Source organism: Chiloscyllium punctatum, chromosome 27 (assembly GCF_047496795.1).
Source record: "Chiloscyllium punctatum isolate Juve2018m chromosome 27, sChiPun1.3, whole genome shotgun sequence".
In the NCBI taxonomy this organism is placed as follows: Eukaryota; Metazoa; Chordata; class Chondrichthyes; order Orectolobiformes; family Hemiscylliidae; genus Chiloscyllium; species Chiloscyllium punctatum.
In genome coordinates this window covers 12,499,220-12,509,123 of record NC_092765.1, presented here as the reverse complement: position 1 = coordinate 12,509,123, position 9,904 = coordinate 12,499,220, and the positions used below count along the sequence as shown (strand labels likewise).

The following is a 9,904-nucleotide window of genomic DNA, read 5'->3' as shown; positions in this document are numbered from 1 at the left end:
CAGAGATTGGCATCTACAGTGCCACCAATAGCAAGACCATGAACTTAGTTTATAAACATGCGGCAATTTCTGAACACCGGAAATTTCACGAGCGACTATACTCTGGCATAGTATCAGGTCCTGGAGTAAAATTTGTATAATAGGACACTGGAATCTCACTGGAGTAAAATTACATCTATAATCATTACCATAACCACTCTGCATTTAAGAAAGCGAAGCATCCCAAGGTAGTTTACAGCACTATAGTTATATTTTCAAAGCATCCAATCCAGAGAAGTCATTCCACAGATCTGGAGTAAGTAGGGTTTGAACCATGGCCTCCTGGCTAAGAGGCTGGAATTCTACCACTCTACCACAAGAACCCTTACACAATAGGAAACACTTCATGCATTTGTGTGTCATCCTTGCATGGGAACCATGCTAATCTTCTCAGTATTGTTCCAATTTTAGCATATGTGCTGCCAACAGGAGGATAGTGATGGCTTGAGCTGCCTCCATGAATTGTACTGACACTATGGAGATAACTCTACGATGGTGTGTCCTCATGCCCTCATGGATTCTGTCTACCATGAGGTCTAAGCATTTGGCTCCTGCCCTGTACTCTAGAGGCTGCTTTCTTTCGTCTGAAGGTCTGTCCTAGTCTGATCCTGTACTCTGCACCTCTGTCTCCAGTGTACCCAAGCGTCACTACTGTCTGACTCTCTGGAGTTCAAACAAACTCTCTTTTTTATGTTCATTCATGAATGTGAGCAGAGATCAACATTTATTACCCATGCTTAATTGTCCAGAAGCCAGTTTAACAATCAACCACAATGCCATGAGTCTGGAGTCACATTTAGACCAGACTAGGTAAGGACAGCAGATTTCCTTCCTTAAAGGGCATTAGTGAATCAGATGAGTTTTTATGAGAAGCGACAATGATTACATGGCTACCATTAGACTGGTTATCAATTGGGGAGGTTGCTGGTAAGTGGGTGAGTAACAGATCCAGCAAGGATGGGAGTGGCATGTTCAGGAGTTGTCAAAGGTCAGCGGGATGTAGCTGGGAAGGTTAAGGGGGTGGAGGGTAAATCAATGATAAGTTGGGGTTGAATTTAATAACTACACAGGATTTAGAGCAGGTTTTTAATTCTCTAACTTCTCTGTGTAACGGTTAAGCTCAGGTGTTTCAGAATTCTCGTGGCTTATCAGACACAAGGGAATTGTCTATTGATTGTTTGAATTCCCTCAGACTCAGATGCATCAGGAATTCTGGATGTTCCAAGCCTATGCTGCTTCCTTGTGACATTTGTCTTATAATTCATGCAAAGTTTTCCCATTCCTCCCTTCCTACAGACTCCATAGCAAGTGACTGTTTCTGGCAGGGTTAGATCATCATTTACATCATTACCATATTAATTTCTATTCACGAACTGACTCAGCTTTTGATCTTGCATCTCAAGCAGATCTGTCTTCAAGATGCCCTGAAGGAAGGTGGAAAGGAACAAAGATGCACAGGGAGGGGAGTAGCTCAAGGATCTAGGCAGTTGAAGACCAGGCCACCCAATAATGAGGGGGTCACGTAAGAGGCCAGATCAGGAAAGTGCAGACTTCCCAGAGAATTGTAGGGCTTGTAGAGTTCAGAAAGAAAAAGGGAAGGATGAAAGAATGGAAAGATGAAACATAGAACATAGGAGGAGTAGGCCATTCAGCCCTTTGAGCCTGCTCTGCCTTTTAATATGGTCATGGCTGATCATCCAACTCGATCCCCTGTTTCGACTTTCACCTTAAACCCTTTGACTCTTTAATCCTAAGAACTACATCCAACTCCTTTTTGAAAACATTCAAGGTTTTGGCCTTAACTGGCTTTCTGCGGCAGAGAATTCCACAGGTTCCCCACTCTTGGAAAAACATTTCTCTTCGTCTCAGTCTCAAATAGCCTACCCTTTATCCTTAGACTGCAAACGGCATCAATATCTCATGGATACTATAGAAAAAGAGTTTTATGTTCTGTACACATATTCGAGACACACTGTACAGGTTAAAGTACTCTATGTGGACAGGGTGAATAGAAAATAGCTGCTCCCCTTACGCAAACAGTAATAACAAATAAATAAAGGAATGGTCAAAGACTTTATAAAAGCAAAACTTTTTTTTTGCTTCACAAAACTACACTGAAAAACAGGCTGGTAAGACCTCTTAGAAGTACAGAATCCCCAATTCTTTCTATGATATTTGCTCAATAAAAAAATAGCCAGGCCATTGGTGCAAGTTTAACTGCACGACAAAATCGACTTGGTGAGAATCAATACACACGCACCAATAAGCAACTCATTGTGGCCAACAATTATTACCTTAAAATGTGACAAAATTCATTATTGAGCAACTGGGTTTCAGTGTTGATGTGGAGGTGCTGGGTTGAACAAGGTCAGAAGTCACATGACACCAGGTTATAATCCGACAGTTTTATTTGAAATCGCAAGCTTTTGGAGAGAAGGACTTCACCTGACAAAGGAGCTGCACTCTGAAAACGAGATTTCAAATAAACCTGTTGGACTATAACCTGGCTTCAGCATGTTTACCTTCAAAGGGAACTTGCTAATCAGCAAGTCTTTTTCACACAGGGTAAGCACCTAGATCTTTCTTTATGTTAAAAAAAAAATCTCCACTAGTAGCATTTATTCACTGGAGTGTTACTAATGTAGTGAGCATTTCATACCAATGCATCATCTGAAAATGCTTGTCAAACATTATTCTACAAAGGGAGTGAACTTCGCAAAATCCAAACCTCACTGAACATGCAAATCAAGTCAGTCACACGTTAAAAAGCAACCACTTGTTAAATGGAATAGGAATTGCCCAAAAGATGGATGACAACACTGTAAGGAGTACTTTGGACTCCAAAAGGCTCTTAATATCTACCAGGGTTGAGGCAGCCTTTGCTTTTAGAAATAGATTAATAGCTGATTCTTGCCAGTTCTGAAGCCAATAGCTTTGAGTAAAAGCAAACAATATGTATCCCAGGGATCATTTTATTGGACCTTCAATTCAGTCAGTAAATGGTTCTTTTTTTACATAATGCAAGATTTGGTGTAATCTGATGGTATTTACTCTGAGATAATATTTGTAAGCTTTGCAAAAGTCAGTGATTACACAACATTAAGACTTTTAGAAATGTGCTGCTTTATTTGTTGTTCTGAAGATATTGGTCACATTAACACAACCACATCATCAATATTAATGTTCTTACTGCCCCAGAACCACTCAAACATCTAAATCATTCCTTAGTGATCATCCCATATGTTGGTCAGTAGAAGCCCCAAGTCCCCCTTTGACAAGCTGTTGTCAACAATTATGAACCTGATCACAAGATGATAACTTCCTTTAATACAAAAAATTGTTCAACCTTTCCAGAAATCCACTTTATTAAAAAAAAACTGTTAAAGGTACTAAACAGGGCACAAAAAATATAAAAGATAGTCAGTGCCTGGAGACAGTGGTTTAGTGGTGCTGATACTAGACCTGAAATTCCTGATTGATGTTTTCAGGACCTTGGTTTGAATCCCATGACACAAACCAGGCGGCAGGCAGTGAAGGTGGTTGTTGTATCCAATTGCCAGCCCTTTTTCCCCAATTATGTTTGCACTCGGGTGTTCATTGAAAAGTGCCAAGTGGTGTTCACTGGTACAGTAAAGAGTTTTGGAGATAAGTGGGTACCGCAGGGGCTGGAGTACATCGCCAGACCAGAGTATGTGATTTTGGTTTAATAAGTTTCCATCAACCATTTGCAGGCTGCTTTACAGTGTCCCACCAAACCTGTTCAACCCATTAACTTTTTTATTTTAAGAGTAAAGATCGTCAGCATGTCAGAGTTGAAGCCTTAAACTCAAAGTGACCACAGAATATTTTCTAGTGGCAGATTAATGAAGTGAGATATAATTTATCCTTTATGCAGCCTACTGCAATCCACAATGATTGAATATCCTGCAACCTTGTAGACTCTGGCTTTGAGCATGGAGAAAAATAATATGCTGCAACCTCCCATTCCTGGAAGAAATGCTGTAGACCAGTCCTTCAGAAAAGAAGAAATTACCAAATAATATGTCGAACAATGGATAACTCAAGTAATTACTTCCATATTTAGGTGGTAATCTTACATCATGTAAAGCTCATAGAAAGGTGAAAACACTCAATGCAAATTGGACCTTACAATGCAGAAATTCTACACAACTTTATTGCAGTTCATGAATTGTGGTGAAAAAAAGAGCATTCCCATGTTTTCACAAAAAAACCCACCGTATTTTTCTTTAACTAAGTGGTAAGACAGATATTTCCACAGTGCCAGAGGCACAGGTTGATCATAAAACACATTGTTCGAGTGGGGCAATACCACGTTTTCCTCTTCCAAAATATAATCCTTTACTTCCAATATAGTGACATCTACTGGCCTGCTTCTGAACTGTTGCAATTAAGTCCAAGTTTGCATCTAGACTGCAACTGTATGACGACCAATATTACTGGGCTAGCTTTGATGGTCAGTGACAAGGGAGTGACTTCAAAGAAAACAGAGACAGAAGGTCTAGAGATCTCTGAGGCATGGTATTGCCCTTTTACAATTTCATTCTGACATTAACTCAAGAGGATCTCTAGCACACAGCAGCAGTGTTTCCAGCAGTCGGAAAGCAGTCAATCACATCGAAATATTCTCACAGACAGCAAACTGAGAAGCCAAAAGTATGGAATATCTCTCATTTTAAATTAAATTTTCAGATAGCAAAATAAAATAATGACTTGATTATGATAGAAACTAAAATTAATAAACTTTGGGAAAAAGCTTAAAACATGGTATTTATTATTAAGAAACTTGGCTTTCCACAAATGAGGGTAAATACATTACTGGAATGTTAAAATATCAATTACACCTCATTTAACAAGATATTCCTTTTTTTTAAATAAGAGGTAGAGTTGCTTTCAGACCATTGGGCTCCTCTCTCATTACAGAGATGACTGGAGATGGTTTAACCAGAGGTCACCATATCTCAGGCAATGTGAAAGGTTGGGAAGCAGGGTCCTTCATGGTAACCTCAGCCGATGCAGGAATTGAACTTTTACTGTTGGCATCACTCTGCATCACAAACCAGCCATCTAGCCAACCAAGCTAATCATTTTTATAACAGGATAGGGTGCAAGAGTAGAAATGTCTCACAATTAATTAATTCTCTGATTGCACTCTGGTGGTGCCTCAATGAGACACCCTCTAGAGGAACATTGAAACACTGGCAGCAACTTCTGGATTTCTGAATTATTGTGCACATGACCAGACTGTAGTTGTCACCTTCAGTTTCAGTGTAATAACCAAGGCAACTGTTGACTGTTCTGTCATCTACAATAACAGAAGATCAGAGTCTTGTAGGTGGAAGATCAGTCAAAGCACACCCGTAATTTTCCTATAAATAATGGCTATCCAAGACCCTGCCTGACACTTGTCACCTTGCTAAATTTAGCTGATAACTCAAGCCTCCCCATAAAACAACTGCTCTTCACCCATCCTGCCTCAAGTGGAATACAACATCCAGTTCTGGATACCAAATGTAAGGTAGGATGTGAAGAGTTCAGTTAGGGTGCAGGAAAGTGACACAAGAATAGTTTCAGGAATGAGCAGCTTTAATTACATAGATAGATTGAAGAAGCTGTGGCTAATCTCCTTGGAGAAAGTTTAATGGAGATTTGATCTAGGTATTCAAATTATGAGGGGTCTGCCAAGAGTAAACAGGGGAAAATAGCTCCCATGGATGGGATTTTCAAGGAACACAGTCAACCAATATATGATTGACAAAAGAATCATCAGAGAAATTAGTAAAACCTTTCCTTGTGAGTGTCTGGGATCTGGAATCTACTATACAAGACTGTGGAGAAAGCTTCAGTTGCAATTGTCAAAAACATAAGACACCAAATGCTCCCAGATTCAACAATGAATTAAATAGCTAATATGGGGTAAGACTTGACCTGGGGATAAATGTCATGTCAACTCAACTACAAGCAGCCTCACAACTTACTGAGAATCGTCTGCTTTTGAAAAACCTTCTCTCAAGCTAAAACATTAAATTATCAAAAAGACTACATGCCTGTAAAAGAGACAAATAATCCCAAATTCTAACTACATTCTTTGCTTCAGCTGCAGCAAATGTGTGTGTCAATGCTACATGTGAGACATGAGAGTGTGATGCTTCATTTTAAAATCTATGGACAAGTGAGAGTAATAAATAATCTTTATTTTAAAACTCAAAAATCTTACAGCTGAAATTATTTAACTGGGGCAAGCACTCGGAGGATAGGCAAATGCACACGCCTCACTTTGACCAGTAAGAAAACATGTAAATTCTTCCAGCGATCCCAATTTAAAATGTGATTTTTTTTAAAGCACGTTGTCACATCAGAGCCTTCTCTGACCGAGCAACTTGGAGAACAGGATCAAAAGCTCAATTCTTCCCATCAATGAACTAGTTTTCCAGATGGAATATGGGGGTAAAATGGAGGACAGCGAGATTTATTTCTTAATGAAGTAAATTTACCAAATGATCATCATCCATAAAGACCTTCTGAACATTCTTAGAAAAGAAAATGAAGTATTTAACATTTTGAATCACAAAACTAACCTAGAGTATTTTGGCAAATTATACCCCCAAAGCTCCTCCCTCCTATCACTTGCTGTTGGTAGCAGTGTTACTGTTGTTAGCCTCATAGGCCATACCATGTCACAAAATGATACTTGATGAGGTTTTTTAAAAATCTCCATCTACAAAACAGAGGTTAATTATCATGGCGCCTTCCCAATCTGACGAATGCTTTCCTTGTTCACGATTGATACATTTACCTCAATGTTCTTCTCAAAATAGGAGATATTTTCTGCGTAAGGGAGTCATTTCTATTACTGAAAGAATACAATGTATTTACAAACACTGACTCACTTTTGTGGAGATTTTTTTTTCAAAATGAACTTAAACTTTAAGCTTCATTGCCCTCTCCCACAGAACTACCCCTTGAAGCTGCTCTCGTCACTAGAATAAATTGGATAAGGAACAAAGGAAATGGCTTTTCAACCATGCTCTATTTACTTCCTCATCAATCTGTTCAGATGTTAGAGACCTCAGACCTGTTCAACCAGATCATTTTACTGATCTATATTTTAATTCCGTTCATCTGCTTTGGTTCCATTTACATTTTTGAAAAGTCAGTCCAAAAGTCAGTTATTTGTTTTCATGGGTTAATATAATTATGAATAAGTGCTGAAATAAAAAAGCAATTTGTTATATTTCTCATTACAGTTTAAGATTAATATCTTGCGCTGAGTGAATTCAAGTTTAACAATTTTAAAAATAAATTACACAAAAGAATAAGTGCAGTTAAAGGAAGGCTTTCATGCTTTACACTTCCCTTTTTCTTGCTTTGTTTCTTCGCCTTTGTCTAATCTTTGTTCCTCAGGGAGGGCTATGCTGTCAAGGTTGTGAATGCTGCTCAAGTGTTCATTCAATAGGAGGTGAAACATAACATCCAAAGTCAACCTCCACTGCTTCCAAAAGGCTATCATGCAACTAATTAAACTCATCACATGTGAAGCCAATAGGTCTAGGAAGAAAGCAGCTTCAAGACCTATTTTGTTATCCAGAGTAACAAACACCATTATCACAAAACACTCCCATGTATCAGAAGAATTCAAAGGCGCAAGATCTTTGCCGGAATAATATAGAAATATCTGCTTTAAAAGTTAACTTACTAAGAATTACAATGGTCAGACTATAATGCAAATAATTATGAAATAAAAGTTATATTTTCTTCCTCCAGTTAGTTGCTTTAAAATGAGGTTTACTCATACAAGTACACTGAACTGGAAACTATTACAAAATATCTAGCATTAGTTAGATATAAATTGGGTGTCAGTTGCTCTAATTAACCAAAGGAATGTTGTAAAGTGCAACATACCTGGACATACTCCCTATTAAATTCAAGTTATAGTACTTCACCAACAGATGTTTGATGAATAGGGATGGTTTGAATCTTGAAGTTCTATTTCTGGCCTTGAATGAGAAGGAGAAAGATTGTTCTGGTATTTTTAATAGTGGTTAGTCAATTAGTCTGGCAGTAAGACATGGACTTGTTTGTTTAAATGCAACAACTTGCATTTATGTAGCGTGTGTAATGTAGAAAAAATGCAGCATGCCATTTCACCATATATGTGGAAGTTGATCCCTTGTCATTCGATGATGTTACCTAAAGGCAGTACAGGACCATTGTTAGAGATGCTATTAATATGATCAGATAGGCAAGAGAACTCAAGTGAAAGCGAGTGTTGTAAAATAAAAATGATTATGGTCTGATCAAGTCAAAGACCAAAGAGAAGGACAATGAAAGGTTTTGCAATGTGTTGGCCGGCAAATATTTCCATTCACGATTGATTAAACAGGACCAGAATTAAGACTGGAAACGTGTACTTGGTGTTACAGAAAAAAAGGATTGTGGATTTTGAGGTGGCAAATGACATGCAACAGTTGAAGGGGAAATTAGAAATAGATATCTGCAGTTACAGGAGTAGTTGAGAGCTGTGTTTTGAGGAGGGGATGGTGCTAAGTTTTGAAGGGGAAGGTAACAGCTTCCAAGATCAGAACCATTTACACTGTTTGTTTGCTTGAGTCCCAAAAAGGATATTGGATAGTCAGAAATTCACCAGGGATGGGCATAATAACTGTGGAGATTGGATGAATGGGTAAGATGAGCTCAGAAAGGGCAGAGAGAGAAAGTAGAGCAGTTGAACACATGCTGAACAGAATGACTTACCAGCAATTAATTGCCTAAGCTCCACATGCATGGATAAGCATGTAGCAATTTCGATTTGCAAAGTTGAGTTTATTATTTTAAACACAGGATCAAACAAAAGGGAGGAACTTACAGCAAAGTAGTCAGTGCAGACTGAACTGTTTGCACTTAAACTACTCCAAATGTATTAGGAAGATTTTAAAATGCAACTAACATGTGCCTTACATGATATTACTAGGATGTTGTTAGAAAAGACAATGAAATAACAAACTACAAGTTATTTACTGGCTCTTAAGTCCATTTTTCCTTCCTACTGTTAACTTATATTGTCAAATGGCAACTAAGTTTATCTTTTATCCAACACAGAAAACTCAGCATACAGGGGAAATTAAATAGACACCAATTTAACAATGCTTGAAATCCTCCAACTACTCATACATAATTTGCAACAAATCATTCAGCCAGCCACTTCTAATTATGATAGGTCTAGACCAGCGTGCATAGAAAGAGCTGATCTTGCTAACAATGTAAAGAAAAAATCCAACTACATCTGAAACAGATGTTCTGATTCAGTGAACATGACATCAAGATAAAATTTTGGAAATGTATTTAGTGATGCATATTTCCATCCATTTTCTGATTGTTTTTGTGTAGTACAACTCAGACAGGTAACTGATTAAATTATGCCGGTTTAGCACACTTTCCCTTTTTTTGTTGTAAATTTCCTACGTTATCTCTGCATAGCATCTTACAAGGTTCTCCAGAGTCTATGGACAAGTTATTCATCTGAAGTGTGCACAGTCCTTTCGCCATCCCACAACGCCCCACACTTTTCCCAGCATCTGTCACTGGGCAGTGGGATCATCTAGAACACAAACCTATTCTTGCCATTCACTCCTGGCCCGGGTGCTCTGAGGTCAATTGTGTGGCCCCCTACTCCAATCAGCAAACAATGTAAATGAAAGACCTAACAAGATGTTCATTAGTCTGAGTACTAACTCTAACAAGTCAACTGGAACAAGGTGACCTTTAAATAAGTAAACATACCTTCCACTACTCTATTTAGGAACAAAATAATGATTGCTTTTCAAAAAACATCACGACCACACAAAAA

General features: G+C 38.3%; 1 non-coding gene across 1 annotated transcript; it reads right to left on the bottom strand.

Moving 5' to 3' along the window:
- Positions 1–367: 367 nt before the first annotated feature.
- Positions 368–471, bottom strand: LOC140453742 (U6 spliceosomal RNA). Its single transcript, XR_011952478.1, has one exon. It is a non-coding gene; the product is annotated as a U6 spliceosomal RNA (small nuclear RNA).
- Positions 472–9,904: the final 9,433 nt, after the last annotated feature.